Source organism: Trichosurus vulpecula, chromosome 7, assembly GCF_011100635.1.
Source record: "Trichosurus vulpecula isolate mTriVul1 chromosome 7, mTriVul1.pri, whole genome shotgun sequence".
NCBI classification, from domain to species: Eukaryota; Metazoa; Chordata; class Mammalia; order Diprotodontia; family Phalangeridae; genus Trichosurus; species Trichosurus vulpecula.
The window spans coordinates 185,877,716-185,896,776 of record NC_050579.1 but is presented as its reverse complement, the minus strand read 5'-3'; the positions used below and the strand labels follow the sequence as shown (position 1 = coordinate 185,896,776).

The 19,061-nt window shown below is 42.2% G+C and overlaps 1 pseudogene; it reads right to left on the bottom strand.

The window, feature by feature from the left end:
- Nucleotides 1-17,668: 17,668 nt before the first annotated feature.
- On the bottom strand, nt 17,669-18,837 carry LOC118855823 (annotated as a pseudogene).
- Between the last annotated feature and the right edge of the window lie 224 nt (nt 18,838-19,061).

The window sequence follows — 19,061 nt, the reverse complement described above, 5'->3', positions numbered from 1 at the left end:
TTCCCTCCTGCCCTTGATGTTCTAGCCAAGCTGGCTTACGTGCTGTTTCCCAGACATGACATTCCTTCTTCTGCCTCAGTGACTTGGCATAGGTTATTCCCCATGCCTGGAATGAATTCTGCTCTCACCTCTACCTCTTGGAACCACTTGCTCCTCTCAAGTCTCAGCTCAAGTACCACCCCTTCCAGAGCCTTTTCTTAATTGGCCCAGTTACTTGTATCTCTTTCCCTGCTGAAATCACTTTGTATTTACTTTGTATATATTTTACTTTTCCTTTCAGTGTGTTAGTGTATCCTCCCAGTTCAATGTAAATTCCTTGTTGTCCAAATTCTCTTTTATCTTTGTAACTCTAGGATATAGCACAGTGCTGGGTCCATAGTAAGTACTTAGTAAATGTATATCATTAATTGTTGCAGAAATCTGTAACAGTGTAGTTTAGGGGCCCTGAGAGATTAAATGACTTTTCCAGGGTCACTCAGCCAGTATTTATCAGATGGAGGACTTCATTCATTAAATAAACATTTATTAAGCATCTACTATGTGCCAGGCACTATGCCTAAGCGCTGGGGATGCAAAAAGAGGCAAAAGATAGTCTCTGCCCTCAAGGAACTTACAATCTAGTGGGAGAGGCAACATGCAAGCACAACTATACAAAGCAAGCTATGTGCGGGATAAATAGGAAATAGTTAAAAGAAGGAAAATGAGAGGGGTTAGGGAAGGCTTCCTATGAGATGTAGGATTTTAGTTGGAACTTACAAGAATCCAAGACGGTCAATAGTTGGAACAGAGGAGGAAGAGGGTTCCAGGCATGGGGAGCAGGTAGATGAAATGCTCAGAGTTGAGAGATGGAGTGTCTTATTCATGGAACATTACAATTTAGTGGAAATTATAACATGCTGTGAATCAGAGTCCTGGGTTTGAGTCTCACCTCCACCGTTTTACTAGTTGGGAACCTTAGGAAAGTCGTTCACCACTTACCTGAGCCTTGTTTTACTGATCTGCAAAATGAGGATAAGAATTGTTGTTTTACTGACCTCACAGGGTTTCTGGAGGAATAGGGATAATGACTGAACAAAGGACACTGAGAAGGATCAATTATACAGATAGGAGGAGAACTATCATAGAGTAGCATCAAGAGAGCCCACAGAGGACCGGGCCTTATGAGTCTTAAATCGGTGGGCGTGAGCTGGGTCCTTGCTGCTACTTAGTGATACTTTTACTCTACCTAAAGGTGATATATGTGTGTGTGTATGTATGTATATACACACATATATTTAATTTGTATAATTTAGTTTAAATTTATATAATTTCCTACAAATTCTTTTCCAAACCTTTTTCTTCTCTTGCCTCGTTCCCAACTACAGACAAACTCACCTCCTATTTCATTGAAAAGACTAAGGCCAAAAGAAATGAGCTATCAGTCCCATTCCTCCTTTCCTCAGTTCTATTACCCCTTTCCTCCTCTTGGGTGACAGAACAACCTTCACTTATGGCTAATCACTCCTTCTGCTGTTTAACCTGTCCCCTTCCCATAATTACTGTTGGACCTTGTATCAGGAGTACAAACCAAAAACCTCCACTTTAAAAAATATTTTATTTTATTTTACTATCCACTTTATATTTCTTATCTTGACTAGATGCCTGAGGATACAACAAATGAGTAACAGGATCTTTGTCTTCAAATAGTTTATAATCTATTAGGTTTGTCTATGGAATCTTAGAACCAAAAAGACCTTGGAATGGCTTTGATGGATCCAAGCCCTTCATTTTACAAGTGAAGAAGGTGAGGCTCAGAGGGGTCAAAGTGACTTGCCAAAGGTCATACCTATAATTAGTGCCAAAGCTGGGGCCTGAAATCTAGTCTCCTGACTCTCAGTTCATTATCCTTTCCAATCTACCACATTGCTGTTCTCAGAAGGAAGTGATGGTTTGATGGAAGAGGGAGATAGGAGATGGGTCTGGTCTTCCAAACATCACAACAACAACAGTAATCATTTACCTGTAGTGCTTTATAGACATTTCTCATTTTATCCTCAAAACAACCCTGGAAGATGACTAGTATTATTATCCCTATTTTACAGATGAAGAAACTGAGATGCACAACCAAGAGAACATTGTATGCAAAAACAACAATATTGTTAAGAGATAACTGGAGTTTTTTGTTTGTTTATATTTTTTTGGTGAGGCAGTTGAGGTTAAACGACTTGCCTGGGATCACACAGCTAGTAAGTGTTAAGTGTCTGAGGCTGGATTTGAACTCATGTACTCGACTCCAGGGCCAGTACTCTATCTGCTGTTCTACCTAGCTGCCCCAGGTGTAATTCTGAATGATTAAGCTATTCTGAGTAATATGAATGTTCAAATCAACTACAAAGGACCTATGATGGAAAACACTATCGACCTCCAGAGAAAGAACTGGTGTGTGGAAGTATGTATTATAATGTTCCATGCACAGATCTATATCAGATGTTGGCCTTCTCTAATGTAGAGTTGAGAGGGAGGGAGGGAGGGAGACAATTCAGAATTCAAAATGTAACAAAAAAATAAAATAAATGTATTTTTAAAAAAAGCAACTGGGAGAGGTTGTGTGACTTGCCCAGGGCCACACGGTGTTTGAGATCACTTTCAAACTCAGGTCTTCCTGACTTCAGACCCAGTAATCTATCCACTGAGCTACCTTGTTGAGCATAAATTATTAACAAAAATTCTTTGTGATCCTTTTTGAAGATTTAATAAAATTTGATGGGGAAAAATAGCATTTTATTTCCATCTCTCTTTGTCTCTCCCCCCCACCCCTGTCTGTCTCTATCTCGCTGTCTCTGTGTATGTATGTATACACACATATATGCATATAAACTAACATTATCTTTTCAGAAATTTTTAAGGGATTCATCAATTGAATATATGGAAAGATAGCTAGTAACTCGTGTTATTTCAAGTAGCCTGGGTTTTTGTCTTTATTTGCAGTTGACAGTTCACAAATAGAACATTTTGAACATTATTCACACTTTGAGGACTAAGCAAGTGCCCTGTTAAAGAGAAGTGAAGAGTACAGTAATCATGTTTCCATTTCAAGCCTTCTGGTACCTCAAGGGCCTAAAACTTAATTGCAGTTGTCCCTGGCTCTTGTGTTCTCTAGCTCTGCCATACCAGATGTCCTTCGTAAATATTCAGTAACAATAATAACGTTGATTTTGCTTAAAAAGAAAAATCTGTACTTGTGTTTTCATTTGGTTTGGAAAGCTCCCAGTGGAAAAAAAAATTCTCTCTACTAATGCAGATAACTTTAAAAAAAAATACAGTCTTAGAGTATCATCTGGGACATTGAGAAGTTAAGTGATTTGCCCAGAGTCACACAAACAATGTCTCAGAATTAGAACTTGAATTCAGGCCTTTCTTTTCTTAGTTCTTTGCCATACTTCTCCTCTAATAATATTGATAATTATGGCAAGCCAGTGAAGATTCACTGAAAAACAAAGGTTTTCTAAAATGATACCAGGCTCCTCCTCTCCTCCTCCTCCTCTTCCTCCTTTTTTCTCCTCCTCCTCTTCTTCCTTTTCTTCTTCTTCTTCATCTTCCTTCTCCTCTTCTTCTTCCTTTTCTTCTTCTTCCTTTTTTTGTTGTTATTGTTGTTCTCTCTCTCTCTCTCCCCCCCTCTCCCTCCTTCCCTCCTCCCCCCCTCTCTGTCTCTCTCTCTGTCTCTCTCTCTCTCTCTCATATGCAGTGACAAATTAGCTACATCTTCTCCAAGTTATGTTGTTGTTGTTAGTAGAAAATCTGTCTGCACTGTATTTCAGGAGGACTGTAGGAACTTGGGTCATGTCCCACAATCCAAACCCATGGTAATGAGGTAAATGAACTTGCCTCATATTTTACAGAAAATATTGAGACCATTTGCTGTGAGCTCCCTCTTCTTTCCTCTTCCTCATTTCCTATCACTCATATGCCTTCTGCCACTATCTCCTCCTTCACTCCACCTCACATGACGAAATGACCTTACTCCTTACCAAGGGTAATCACACTACCTAATCAAACAATCCCATTCCATCTCCTCCAATGCATATGCTCCCTCTGTCATCCCTTCTCATTTATTTTCAATCTCTTCGTGTCTCCCACTTCATTATCTACTTCTTACAAACATTCTCGTGTCACCCTCATCTTGAAAAATACCCTCACTTGATCCTTTCAACCCCACTATCATCCTTAATCTCTTCTGCTCTTGGTAGCTAAACTCCTTGAAAACTCTAACAAAAAGGCTATGTACAATACATGCTTCCATTTTGTCTCCTCTCATTCTCTTCTTTTTTTTTTTTAGTTTTTTTGGGAGGGGCAGAGCAATTGGGGTTAAGTGACTTGCCCAAGGTCACACAGCTAGTAAATGTGTCAAGTGTCTGAGGCCAGATTTGAACTCAGGTGCTCCCGACTCGAGGGCTAGTGCTTTACTCTCTGCACCACCTAGCTGCCCCTCATTTTCTTCTTAATCCCATTACAATCCAGCTTCTGACCTTATCATTCCACCAAAACTGTTCTCTCCAAAGTTACCAATTATCTCTTAGTTGTGAAATCCAATGACCTGTTCTCAGTCTTCCTTCTACTTGACCTTTATGCAGCCTTTGACACTGTTGATCACCTTTCTTCTTTGATACTTTCTTCTCTCTAGGTTTTTGTTTGTTTGTTGTCTCCCCCAACAGATTGTGGGCTCCTTGAGGGCAAGGACTGTCTTTTACTTCTTTTTGTATCCCCAGAACGTGGAATATAGTAGGCACTTAATAAATCTTTGGCTAAATGATAATGTCATATAGTGTTTACTTGTGTGCCAGGCACTAAGCTAAGTGCTTTACAAATGTTATCTCATTTGATCCTCACATCAACCCTTGAAGATCAGTATTATTATAACCCCCTTTTACAGATGAGGAAACTGAGGCAAACCAGGGTCAAATGACTTGCTCAGAGTCACACAGCTAGTAAGTGTTTGAGGTCAAATTCAAATTCAGGTCTTCTTGACTCCAAGTCACATATGTGCTATCCACTTAGCCACCTAGCTGACTTCTTCCCTGCTGTGAAGATGGAGGAGCTCTTCTGAACAGAAGTAGGAGTATGGGTTGTTTGGTGAACCCACATTGTGCAATATAATCATAGATTGCTATTGAGGTTTAAGATTTCTTACCGTTTTTGTTTTTATTTGCTTATTTATCTATCCACCCATTCATTCATTTGTATTTTCTTCATCCATTCATTTATCTACCCATTCATTCTTTCATTCAATTATTATTATCATTATAGCAATGGGGCAGGCCTAGTATTCTTTCTGAAGCTTCTTCTTTTGAAGAGGGAAGTATGGGTTCATACTAGCTACAGAAGAGGCTCAGTTAATCACGTAGTAATTTAAGGAAGTAGATACATCATTGATCCTGACTTCTTATATGCCTTCGCCTATTTCCAGGAGCAACTATGGAGGGTAGAAGGACTAGAGTGCTAAACCTGGAATTAGGAGAATTTGCTTGAATCCCTTTGATGTTATGTGATCATGGACATTGCTCAACCTCCTTGAGACTCAATTCCCTCATCTATAAAATGGGAAGAGTAAGAACTGTAGTATTTACTTCACAAGATTATTATAGGAGGTGTTTTGCATGCTTTGAAACATGATACAGTTTGTTAGTTGTTATTATTACAGATAAGCCCAAGGACTGCAGCAGGATGTAATGAAAAGAGTACTGGAGTTGGAGTCAGAGAACCTGGGTTCATATCTTGATTCGTCCAGTTGCTCCCTGTCTGACATTGGACCATTTGCTTTATTTCTCTAGGTCTCAGTTTTCAATTCTGTAAAGTGAGAGGATTTGATTAGGTGATGTCTAAGGTCCCTTCCAACTCTAAATTTGCGATCCTATGAATTGTCTTCTTGCTGACATAATGATATACTGAGAGAATCAAATTGATTCCATTCTGTACCATTGCCGACATTTTGTATAGTTACTGTTTTGTGTCCCTGAGCTGAGTTTAGTTTTTTTTTTCCCTGTAAATCATGTCATTTCAAGGAAATCAGCTAATATTGTATCTCCAGTTGATTTGCAGGATGCAGGTGGATGTGATCAATCAATGCCCCCAAACACTGGAAAATCCCTAAGTCTAACAATAGAAAATCTAAAAATAGTAACTGTACTTTACTACCAAAACCCTTTGTAACTCTTTCTTCAGGGTCCTTCGGCCTGATGAAGGGCCTTGGAACCAATTTGTTTTGCAACTGTATGCCTTGCCAATAAATCACATTGCTCAGACTTTGTTTCCTCAGTTATTATAAAGTTACTTGTGACAGTTTTGGTGAGGCCAGTCAAGAGGGGACCCTGGGGAAAGGATTCACATGTACAAAAATATTTATAGCAGCTCTTTTTGTGGTGGCAAAGAATTGGAAATTGAGGGAATGTTCATCAGTTGGGGAATGGCTGAACAAGTTGTGGTATATGAATGTAATGGAATGCTATTGTGCTATGAGAAATGATGAGCAGGCAGACTTCAGAAAAAACCTGGAAAGACTTATATGAACTGATGCTGAGTGAAGTGAGCAGAACCAGGAGAATATTATACACAATATTATAACAGCCACATTGTGCAATGACTGATCTTAATAGATTTAGCTCTTCTCAGCAATGCAAGAATCTAAGACAACTTCGAAAGACTCATGATGGAAAATGCTATCCACATCTAGAAAAAGAACTTGGGAATCTGAATGCAGATGGAAGCACACTATTTGCTCTCCTTTTCTTTTGTGGTTTTATTTTGTTTCTTCTTTCTCATTCCTCCTGTTAGTTCTAATTCTTCTTTACATCATGACTAATGTGAAAATATGTTTAATACGAATGTACAAGTAGAGCCTATATCAGATTGCATGCCATCTTGGGGAGGAGAGAGGAGAGGGTGGGAGAAAATTTGAAACTCAAAATCTTATGAAAGTAAATGTCGAAAACTAAATGTATTTTTATATTATATATATGTACATGCACATATACATATACGTATGTGTGTGTGTGTGTGTGTGTGTGTATATGTGTATGCACATATGTATATACATGGGGTGGCCTCTCTGAGGAACCCCTGAGAGCAGTCAATTTTTCTACTGCAGGAGTTCTCTGAAGAAGACTGTCTCAGAGGTCAGACTCTCCCTCAATTTCATATCTTCTGAGCCAAGGTAAGCCTCTACTTAGTTGGGGAGGAGCTAGCTAAGGTAAGTCTCTACATTGTTGGGGAAGTCCCTTTAAGGGAATAATGGGATCTGATATTAACATACAGAAAGGAACTCCCCTGGAAAGATTTCTTATAGCTTGGGACCAGGGGGAAGTTCCTAGTGGAGCTGGGAATGACTAAGAAGCATGCAGTTATAGAATATGAAATTTGGTCTAAAACTGTGAGGGATTCAGCTGACAATTTGTTTTGGCCTCAAATTGGTACCTTTAAGTGCTATAAATTAAAAGATTTAAGGCTAGCCATAGGGGATAAACATCTGAATCAGATAGAATATTAGTTTTGCTGGGCTACCTTTTCTGATGGCATATTCCCAATAAACATACTGCTATCTTTATTTTGTCCTAACTCCTCCTTCTCCTACTCCTTTGCAACCCCTCCCAGCTGCTACTTGTTTGGCTACCACTGCCATGCCTTAACCACCCTCTGCATTCGCATCTTATTCTCCTTCTGAATTACCTGAAGACTTAATTTCTCTTGAACATGAGAGGCCTGTCCCTCCTCAAGAACGGTTCATACATAATCCGGCGTACCCAGGCCAGATGGTCACAATTAGGAGTCATCAGGGCCTTTCAGTCCCTCTGATATTTTTACCTGGAGAAATGACAATTTCAGGCCATCTTTAGGGGTTATAATCCTACTTTGGGAGATGTAGTTGACCTGATAGAAACCTTACTTCCCTGCCCCCAAAGAACTGCCATTATTGAAACTGCTAATTGGAAAACTCTGGCAGGAGAGAGGGGACCCTGGCCCTTCGGGTCTCCCAAACTGTCATTTAAAGGACCTACAATCCCGCTGATTATGCCAGGCTACTTCAGGGCTAGGGAATCATTAGTTAAAGGTATGGAGGCATTATGCTATCCATTCTGAAAACTGGAGTAAATTCTAGGAGACAATTCAAGAAGAAAAATAAATCTCTAACCACTTTTATGATAGTTTGTGCAAAAGTGACAAGATGTATGAACATCTAGATCCATTCAACCCACAAGATACAAGAATTGTAAATTCAGCCTCTGTCAGTCAATCCCAACCAGGCATACTAAAAGTACTTTCACAAAAGTTGCCCAGGGTGGCAGGAGAAGCCAGAGCATTGCTCAATATGTTTAATAAGGAAAAGATAAGGAAAAAAAGAAATCTGAGCAAAGGGCTAAACCACCATCCTTGCCCCTGTGCAGGTTATGTCAGGAACTCATGAGTCTTATGAATGCTTTTACTGCCACAAGGAGAACCATATTGCCCAAGAATATAGAAAAAAAATGAGACCTCATGAATAAAAATAGAAATGGGGTGGGAAATGCCCAGGGGAATCTAGATGCATGAAGGTGCAGGTGGAAGGGGAAGGGCTGTGGATCTTGAAGAGAATTCTTTTGTTTTCTCTGATCCTGATGTCCTTGCCCTAGTCATCCCGGTCCATGCATCTCTCCACACTGTTGAACCCCATTTCACCTTTAGAGTTGATGATGCAATCACAACTGCTTACTAGATACTGGAGCATCGTGAGTAAACCAGACTTTAATTGTACCTTGATTGGATCTCTGAATATTATTGGAATCTCAGGAAAACTTCAGTGTTCCAAAATTGTCTCACCATGTGGTGTCCATTGGTCCTCTTTCTGTTTAACACTCCTTTCTCCCCATGCCCAAATCCCCTGTAAATCTACTGGGGGGAGATTTTCTTTGTAAACTTAGGGCCACTATTTCTTGCTCCCCTGATGGATCTCTGTATTTGCAGCTCCCTGAGGATTCCCTCTCTTTGTTCCTTGTATTGGTTCAGAATACCCAAGAGATCCCTGACAACAGTCTGGGGATTCCATTTGACATCGCTCGTTCTCTATGGGTCACTTCATCCTCAGATGTAAGATTGTTAAAATCTGCTGTTCCAGTCACCATCAAGACTAAAAGAGGCCCATGAGATAGGATCATGGTTGGATGGGAGACCTGCAAGTCAGAGTGAAGATTTTCTCCACTCAGGCATGCATGTATAGGTTTTTCATGCAAATAAGCATCAGATACAGAAAAATCATGATAATTATCACATTGCTTTTCTGCTGTGGTGTTTTTTTTTAAAGTCTTAAGCTAAATTTCTTTATGTCTGAATTTGTTTTCAGGATTAGGCTGTATTATGGAAAAGTAGTTTAATTTGCCCCTTGTAGACTAATTTTTATGAATAGTGTTAATTAAACTTTGCCTCTTGCAGATTTAATTTGTAAACAGCAGCTTTTGGGGAAATGTTTTGTTTTACTATGTATGCAGTAGGTTTATCTGATTGTTTTAAAGAATCAAGTCAGTTGGTTAAATGACCCTATGAGAAACATGTGATCTCAGAAAAAGAGACATTAAAGCAAATTTAGTACTACCATGAAAATGAAAAAGATTTATTCACAAATACTTTAGGTCTCAGCCAAATTCAAAGGATTTCGATTTTGTATTTTAAAAACTATTAATTACAGAAAATATGATTAAGTGTCTTTATCTTTCCCTGTGGAATACAAAGAGGTTTTTTTCCCCTAATCACCACACAGGTCAGACTATATGTCCTATCTCAAAATGCATTTCTGAAAATAGGAAGTGATATATTCTAAAGAAAAAAGTTCAGGAATGATCAATGCAGAAACATAGTTTTTTTTTCTGTCAACATTTACTAGTTGCATACTTGTGATTTGAAATAGAAGTGATCATCTGCACTATGTTGCCTAACAGTTTATTGATAAAAATGGAAAAAAATGCTCATTTGTAAACTTTCTTGTTTCAAAGAAAGTGATGATCTTTCCTATATGTAAATTATATGAATAATAAAGTTATTTTATACCAAAAAAAGACTAAAGGAGCCCTCCTCCCCAAAAAAAGACCAAAGGAGCACCCCCCCCCCCAGCCATTCTTCGATATCCTTTGTCCAGGCAGTTCAATGAAGGCACTTTACCAATTATTGTTCCATGAAAATCCCCTTGTAATACTCCTATTTTTCCTGTTAACAAACCTAAGCCAGGTCCAGATGGCAAGCCTGTTTATCACTTTGCACAAGATTTGCCTGCCCTTACTGCTTTTGTCATACCCAGGCACCCAGTGGTGCCCAATTCTGCTACCGTCATTTCCTCAATTTGGTACCTTTAAGTGCTACAAATTAAAAGATTTAAGGCTAGCCATAGGGGATAAACATCTGAACCAGATAGAATATTAGTTTTGCTGGGCTACCTGTTTTACTGTGATAGATCTTTGCTCAGATTTTGTCAACATCTAAATTCATCCAGACACTCCATATCTGTTTGCCTTCACCTGGAAAAATGCACAATGGGTGTGGATTTACCCGATTGCCTCAAGTTCAAGTAGAAAGCCCTACCCTATTTTTTTCAAATCTTATAGCAGGATTTAGCTTGTGTTTGATCTAATATGTTGATGACTCCTACTGGCAGCATCCAATGTTGAGGTTCATCAGGATGACAGCCATCACCTTCTTCTTCAACTTCATTATAGGGATCACAAAGTACCTAAACCAAAAGTTCAGTGATGCCTCCTACAGGTAGCATATCTTGGTTTCATTTTGTCTGCTGGTGTCTGCTCTGTTTCCCTTAAGTATCTACAAGCCATATGGAAGCTATTTGTTTCCACAAAGACAACTGCATGCTGGATACTGTTGCCAATGGCTCCCATCCTTTGTTGCACTCACTAGCCCCCTTATTTCTCTGGCTAGAGATTCTATAGCAACACTTCTCTGCCCTTGTGAATCTCAAAAAGGCTTTGTTGTTGGACCTTGTCTTGGGACTCCCAGATTACAGTAAGCCCTTCAAGACTCTCTTGGACCACGCATGGTATCCTGATCCAAACATTTGGCCTATTTCACATCCAGTGACTCATTATTCTGCTCAGCTTGATGCTGTGGCTGCTGGAGCTCCACTCTGCCTACAGGCTATGGCTGCCACCACTCTTTTGGTGGAGAAGGCTTGTAATCTGGTCCCATTTGCCTCTTGATGGTGAAGTGTCTCTATCAAGTTGAGACCCTCTTCACCATTGAACTCAGGCCTTTTCTGACCAGAAACTTGACAAATATGGAGAGACTTGGCTGGGTAAAGAGAATTTCACTCTCAAGTAATGTGCCATCCTCAATCCCACCACATTGCTCCCCAATTTGCCCGTCTCAGGGGAACCACTGCATGACTATGCCTCTGTAGTAGATGTGGCTGAAAAACCCCATGATGACCTCTCCAACATCCCCTTGCAAAATCCTGATTATATTTTGTATACCAACCGGTCTTCTTTATGAGAGATGGTATTCATTACACTGGCACTACTGTTGTCTCTGATCATGATGCTGTTTGGGTGGCCTCTCTGCTTTCTAACCTTAGTGCCCAAGCTGCTGAGCTTGTGGCCCTTGCCTAGGGATGTCACCTTGCCAATAGAAAAAGCACCATGATTTATGTTGACTTGTGGTGTACATTTGGTGTTTGTCACACTGTTGGGAGGCTTGGGCTGCAAAGGGGTTTCTTGACTTCTCTGGTAAGATCATTACAAATTTATCTTCCCTGAGGCTTCCCAATGTCCTGGCCATTGTCCATTGTCCTGCCCACACTAGTGAAACTGATGCAATAACCTTGCTGGTGCAGCTGCAAAACTCACAGCCTGTGAAGGCCCTGCACATCTGTTTCCTCTTTCTCTTTCTGGTGATGTTGACCTCTCTGTGTCTCTGAAACTTTGAGATGTTTCTGTAGATGGGGTCTGGGTGACTGCAGAAGGCACACCACTCCTCCCCGAGAGCTTCTATCACTGGGTATGTCTGTCTGTTCACAAAGGGGGGCATTCTGGTACACAGGGAATTATGGACTCAGGAGGGTTGCCCCAGGCATTACCCTGTAGCTGCTTGTGTGTGTGTGTGCCTCCTGTCACGCTTGCCAAACAGTTAATCAGCATGTCTTCCCTGCTGTTACCTACAGTGGACGCCCCCTAGCTTATTTGCCTTTTGAACATTTGCAGATTGATTTCATTTGTATGCCTAAGTCTAGCCACCATAAAGTCTACCTCATTATTGCTGATCAACTCATGGGATGGGTAGAGGTCTTTCCTAGCTCTAAGGCCATGACTGGATTTGTTGCAAAGGTGCTTCATTGTTTCCAGCTTCAGGCCTCTGGCCCTCACTGATTCTGACAGAGGCACCCACTTCACTGCTTATTTCCTATCCCAGGTTTACTCCTGCCTAGGGGTGGTCCCAAAATTTCATGCATCTCATTGTCCCCCGAGCTCAGCCCAAATTGAGCTTATGATCTTAGAACGGTGATTGGCAAACTATGTGCCAAAACCCATGTAAAGTGGCCTGATGTTCTTTCTCTGGCTTTGTTCTCGGAAATCCATTTATCTCCTTTTGAAATGTTTTTCAGGCACCCCCCTCCCCATGCAAGCAAGAACTTTCTCCCAAATATACACATTTTTATTGGGAGAAGATGCTTTTGTTACTAGGTGGACAGAGTGGATAGAGCACCAGGCATGGAGTCAGGAAGACCTGGAATTAAAACATGGCTTCAAGTACTTCCTAGCTGTGTGACTCTGGGCAAGTCACTTAACCCTGTTTGCCTCAGTTTCCTCATCTGTAAAATGAACTGGAGAAGGAAATGGCAAACCACTACAGTATCTTTGCCAAGAAAACCCCAAATGGGGTCACGAAGAGTTGGACGTGACTGAAATGACTGAACAACAACAACAAACACCCAGGAACTACAAACCACAAACTAGACAACAAGAACTCCATGACATGGGAGCTGCAGTGCAGACTGGACTTTTAGACTTTTCACTACGTGACTTCCACCCTGGAGATAAGATCTATACTAAGAATTTCCAGCAGTCTGGTGGAACTCAACCTGCTTGGGAGAGCCTGTTCCAGGAACTGTTATCTTGATGTTAATTGAGATCAGAGAAAAGGACTCTTGGATATATTGTTTCCATGTGAAACCTGCTCACCATACTATTTCATGGTGTTTAGATTTGTTTGTTCTCCTTTAGCCCATTTCTTGTCCTGTTTACTTCTATCAAGAGGATTGAAAAAACCCCTTTTGCTTTAGCTACCTGTAATCTTAATACCACTGACAAAAAGATGCCAAAAGTTCAAAAGCCAGTTCCTTTGCCCCTCTCAAGAAGAAATCAAATCACTCTTAAATCCAATGGGTCTCATGGTATTATTAATTTTGGGCCATCTCATTAAAAGTTTCTGAGTTTCTATTTCTGTGTGAGAAAGGTCTTAGTGCTACTCTAGATTTAGGTAACATAGATAATTGCATTAATATTCTTCCTTTCCCTAATATGATTAAAGGGAATCTATATATCTGTGCTATAATGACACTAAAGACTACAAACCTCTATATTAGTTTCCTTAAACAACCTTACCTACAAGTGGATCTAGCTGGGTTCAGTTGGATAAAATCCAGGACCAATACTATAAAATGTGACAAATCTTGGCAAAACCCTATGGTGGACATAAACTTTCCCTTTCCAAAGTCTGATGGGTTCTGGCCAATGTTTTATTTGTAATGATAAGACCTACTCCTTTCTGCCCCTAATTGGTTTAATAATATGGAATTGCCTATTTGGCCCTACCAATTTTGGTCTTTATTTTTTTAATAGTCCCCCCCAAACCCTTTATTTTTATTCCAACTGTTTGCAATCACAAGAGTGAGATATGGGGGCTGGGGGAGGGGCTGGAGGTCCCAGCTTCACATCCTGAATGCAACCCAGAGCTGCCCCCCATCTCCAGGGCTTTGGGAATCACAGAGCTGTCCCTCCATCCCCAGGTCCTTGGGAACCACAGAGCTGCGGCCCCCCTCCAATCTCCAGGGCCTTGGGGACCACATGCTGCCCCAAGGTCCCAGATGGCATTTCAGCCTCCTCCCTGGAGTGGCTCGGAGTAGATTCTCAGGCATGACATGGCCTCCTGGTCTGGAGCTGGGGTTCTGGGCCTCCCAATCCTCCCTCTGCTTAGGTCTGGGAGGCAGGAGATCACAGCAGAAGCCAGGTGATAAGGGCCCTGGCCAACGCCCCCGACTCAGCCTGCTTGGTCTCAGCTTCTTGGGAGGAGAAGTAGGTGAAGCCCAAGGCCTTGTAGCATGGAGGCTGGAGGAGGCTTCTCCTCTCCTGGGGGCTAACCCAAGACCCCTGCCCCCTCTGCTTCCAACCTCTCTCCCCAAAGGCCTGAGGACACAGACGGAAACCTCTCAGCAGCAGCTCTGGCCCTGGTCTGCCTAGACCAGGGAAGGGGAGGAGGCTGGGGGGTTCTGGGGGAGGGAGCCCATGAACGGGAGGCCTCAGACTACAGCAGAGTAGTGAGAGGGGGGACAGGGGGCTCCAAGGGCCCTGGGAAGCTGTGTATGGGCATCATAAGGGCTGTAGGGGACAGTGGTTTGTCTGGACCACATTCTCTCTACATTCTTCTTCTTTTTAAAAAAAAATCTATTTATTTATTTAACATATTTAGTTTTCAGCATTGATTTTCACAAGAGTTTGAATTATGAATTTTTTCCCCATTTCTACCCTCCTGCCCACTCCAAGATGGCATATATTCTGGTTGCCCCATTCCCCAGTCAGCCCTCCCTTCTGTCACCCCACTCCCCTCCCATCCCCTTTTCCCTTCCTTTCTTATAGGGCAAGATAAATTTCTATGCCCCATTGCCTGTGTATCTTATTTCCTAGTTGCATGCAAAAACTTTTTTGTTTTTGTTTTTGAACATCTGTTTTTAAAACTTTGTGTTCCAAATTCTCTTCCCTCTTCCCTCCCCACCCACCCTCCCTAAGAAGGCAAGCAATTCAACATAGGCCACATGCATATCGTTATGTAGAACCCTTCCACAATACTCATGTTGTGAAAGACTAACTATATTTTGCTCTTTCCTAACCTATCCCCCTTTTTTGAATTTTTTCCCTTGACCCTGTCCCTTTTTGAAAATGTTTGCTTTTGATTACCACCTCCCCCTATCTGCCCTCCCTTCTATCATGTCCCCTTTTTTATCTTCTTCCTCCTTCTTTCCTGTGGGGTAAGATACCCAATTGAGTCTGTATGGTATTCCCTCCTCAGGTCAAATCTGATGAGAGCAAGATTCACTCATTCCCCCTCACCTGCCCCCTCTTCCCTTCCAACAAAACTGCTTTTTCTTGCCACTTTTATGCGAGATAATTTACCCCATTCTATCTCTCCCTTTCTCCCTCTCTCATCCCTTAGTTTGATTTTATTTTTTTAGATATCATCCCTTCATATTCAACTCACCCTGTGCCCTCTGTCTATATATATATATATATATTACATATATACACATACATATATACATACACACATGCATACACACACACGCATAAATATATATATATATATATATACACACACACATATATGCATATTCCCTTCAACTACCCTAATACTGAGGTCTCATGAATCATACACATCATCTTTCCATGTAGGAATGTAAATGAAACAGTTCAACTTTAGTAAGTCCCTTGTGATTTCTTTTTCTTGTTTACCTTTTCATGCTTCTCTTGAGTCTTGCATTTGAAAGTCAAATTTTCTATTCAGCTCTGGTCTTTTCACTGAGAAAACTTGAAAGTCCTCTATTTTATTAAAAATCCATATTTTGCCTTGGAGCATGATATTCAGTTTTGCTGGGTAGGTGATTCTTGGTTTTAATCCTAGCTCCATTGACCTCTGGAATATCATATTCCAAGCCCTTCAATCCCTTAATGTAGAAGCTGCTAGATCTTGTATTATTCTGATTGTGTTTCCACAATGCTCAAATTGTTTCTTTCTGTCTGCTTGCAGTATTTTCTTCTTGATCTGGGAACTCTGGAATTTGGTGACAGTATTCCTAGGAGTTTTCTTTTTGGGATCTATTTGAGGAGGTGATCAGTGGATTCTTTCCATTTCTATTTTACCCTCTGGCTCTAAAATATCAGGGCAGTTCTTGATAATTTCTTGAAAGATGATATCTAGGCTCTTTTTTGATCATGGCTTTCGGGTAGTCCAATAATTTTTAAATTATCTCTCCTGGATCTATTTTCCAGGTCAGTGGTTTTTCCAATGAGATATTTCATATTGTCTTCTACTTTTTCATTCCTTTGGTTCTGTTTTATAATATCCTGATTTCTCATAAAGTCACTAGCTTCCACTTGCTCCAATCTAATTTTTAAGGTAGTATTTTCTTCAGTGGTCATTTGGACCTCCTTTTCCATTTAGGTAATTCTGCCTTTCAAGGCATTCTTCTCCTCATTGGCTTTTTGGAGCTCTTTTGCCATTTGAGTTAGTCTATTTTTTAAGGTGTTGTTTTCTTCAGTATTTTTTTCAGTAAGTTTTTCAGGTCTCTTTTAGCAAGTCATTGACTTGTTTTTCATGGTTTTCTCACATCATTCTCATTTCTCTTCCCAATTTTTCCTCTATTTGTCTAACTTGCTTTTCCAAATCCTTTTTGAGCTCTTCCATGGCCTGAGACCAGTTCATGTTTTTCTTGGAGGCTTTTGATGTAGGCTCTTTGACTTTGTTGACTTCTTCTGGCTGTATGTTTTGGTCTTCTTTGTCACCAAAGAAAGATTCCAAAGTCTGAGACTGAATCTGAGTGTGTTTTCGCTGCTTGGCCGTGTTTTCGCTGCTTGGCCATGTTCCCAGCCAACTTTCTTGACCCTTGAATTTTTCAGGGGTATGATTTCTTGTAGAGTAGAAAGTACTTTGTTCCAAGCTTGAGGGGATACGCTGTTGTTTTCAGAGCTATTTCTATACAGCCAGCTCTGCCACACCAGCACTCCTCCTTCGCCAAGAACTGCCAACCCGGACCTGACTCAGATCTTAAGCAGGCTCCGCACTCCCACTCTGATCTGCCACATAATTCTTCCCACCAGGTGGGCCTGGGGCCAGAAGTAACTGCAGCTGTAGTTCTGTAGCTTCACCACCTTTGCTACCCCGGGGGTGGTGGCCAAACTGCGAACTCCTTTCACTCCCCGCAGCTTTTCCCACTAACCTTCTCTGTTGTCTTTGTTGTTTGTGGGTTGAGAAGTCTGGTAACTGCCACAGCTCACTGATTCAGAGTGCTAGGGCCTATTCTGCCCAGCTCCTGGTCTGGTTGGTCCTGCCGCCGCCCATGCTGGGCTCCACTCCCCTCCGCTCCCAGCTCACTCTGTGAGGGATAGACCTCACCCAGTGACCCTCCAAGCATCCTGGGCTGGCGCCCTGCTTCCCTCTGCTATTTTGTGGGTTCTGCAGTTCTAGAATTTGTTCGGAACCATTTTTTATAGGTTTTTGGAGGGACTTGGCGGGGAGCTCACGCAAGTCCCTGCTTTCCAGCCACCATCTTGGCTCTGCCCCTTCTCTACTTTCTTCTGATACAAGTCCCCCCACCCCAGAGGAGAGGTGAGGGAGAATGCAAGCTGGGACGACAGGATGTCAGCAGGCTTGGAAGCCCCCACGGTTGCTGTCCTGGTCAAAGACTGTGTAGTATTAGCTGATGAAGACATTGCCCAGGATCCAGAGGGGTCACCTCGGTGGGAGGATGTCCGTGAAGCTGCTCAGGCAGATGGTTTGTCCAGCCTTGCTCACCTTGAGGACATATTGTTCTCCTGTGGGTTTAAAAGGCTTTTTCTCCAGCATGAAGGAGACAAGTGAGAAGCGGGTCACCTTCTCACAGGAGAATGTATACTCCCCCTGGATCAGAGGCACGGCCCCCAGAGTTTTGTACAGCTTCTTGACCTCTGCTATGGGACCAGTGATGAGAGAGGTTCCCGTGTCCACAATTGCCTCACAGCCGTCCTTGCACAGGATCAGGTCACTTTCTGCCTCCACTGTGTCCATGTGGGCTTGCCAGTAGGCCTGGCGGGTGATGTTGATGTAGGTGAACTCTCCTTCATGGTACTTGCTGTCTGTGCCCCTGAACATCAGCTCCCCTCCAGGCTGGGGAAAATACGTTCTTCTCCACCAGCTTCTGGTTCATGAGATTGTCAAAGACTGGCATGACAGTATCCATGGAAATGCAGGGGAATGCCATGCCCAGGATGCTGCCAAACTTGGTGGTGATGAAGATGATGTGGGGCTGCTTGGTGGCGTCTCCAAAAGTCTGCTCCTTCACCCTCACCTCCACACAACTGCTTTTTGATCTTTCCCCCTCTGAGGAATAAGGGGGCATGACCGTATCCTTACTCAGGTAGGCCGAGAAACTTCCTGAGTCATAGTAGATTAGCAAAGTGGGTACTGTTCTTCACGTAAGTGCTGGATTTACGTCCATCGTATTTATGATGTAGCCAGCAGGTGATGTCCCACATACTGCAGTGGATGGATGGCACCTACAAGTTGGGAGAACCAGTGTCAAAGACAATAGTGAATTCCTTGGGGGGAGGGGGTGGAGTTCCAATGCCTATGGCTCCGTAGTACTAAGCATCCATGTAATTCTTGAGCGTCTGTGAGATGGCGCCACCAGTGATGTGAAGGCCTCCCAGCACATAATTCTAGGGGCTCCTTGGCCAACTCCCTCAGGGTATGGCGGATGGACTTGAATTTATGCAAGGGGAATCAGATAAGCCCGCTGGTGGGCGTCAGGAGGGTGGTGGCTGGGCACAGCAGGAGGGCACATAGGAGGCACAGCCTAGAGGGCTACATGGCAGCGGCCAGGCTGGTTGCGTGGGGGAAACGGGGGGTTGGGAGGGTGGGGCTGTTGCTGCCGGGCCCGGGGCAGCCAGCAATGACAGAGCAGTCACAGACTCCCAGACTCGGCTTCTGGGTCAGCTGATGCCAGAGTAGGTTTACCAATTTTGGTCTTTAATCATCCTTAGCACGGATTAGTAGGGAAACAGAAATCTGAGCGCATAGTGGAATAGGCATCA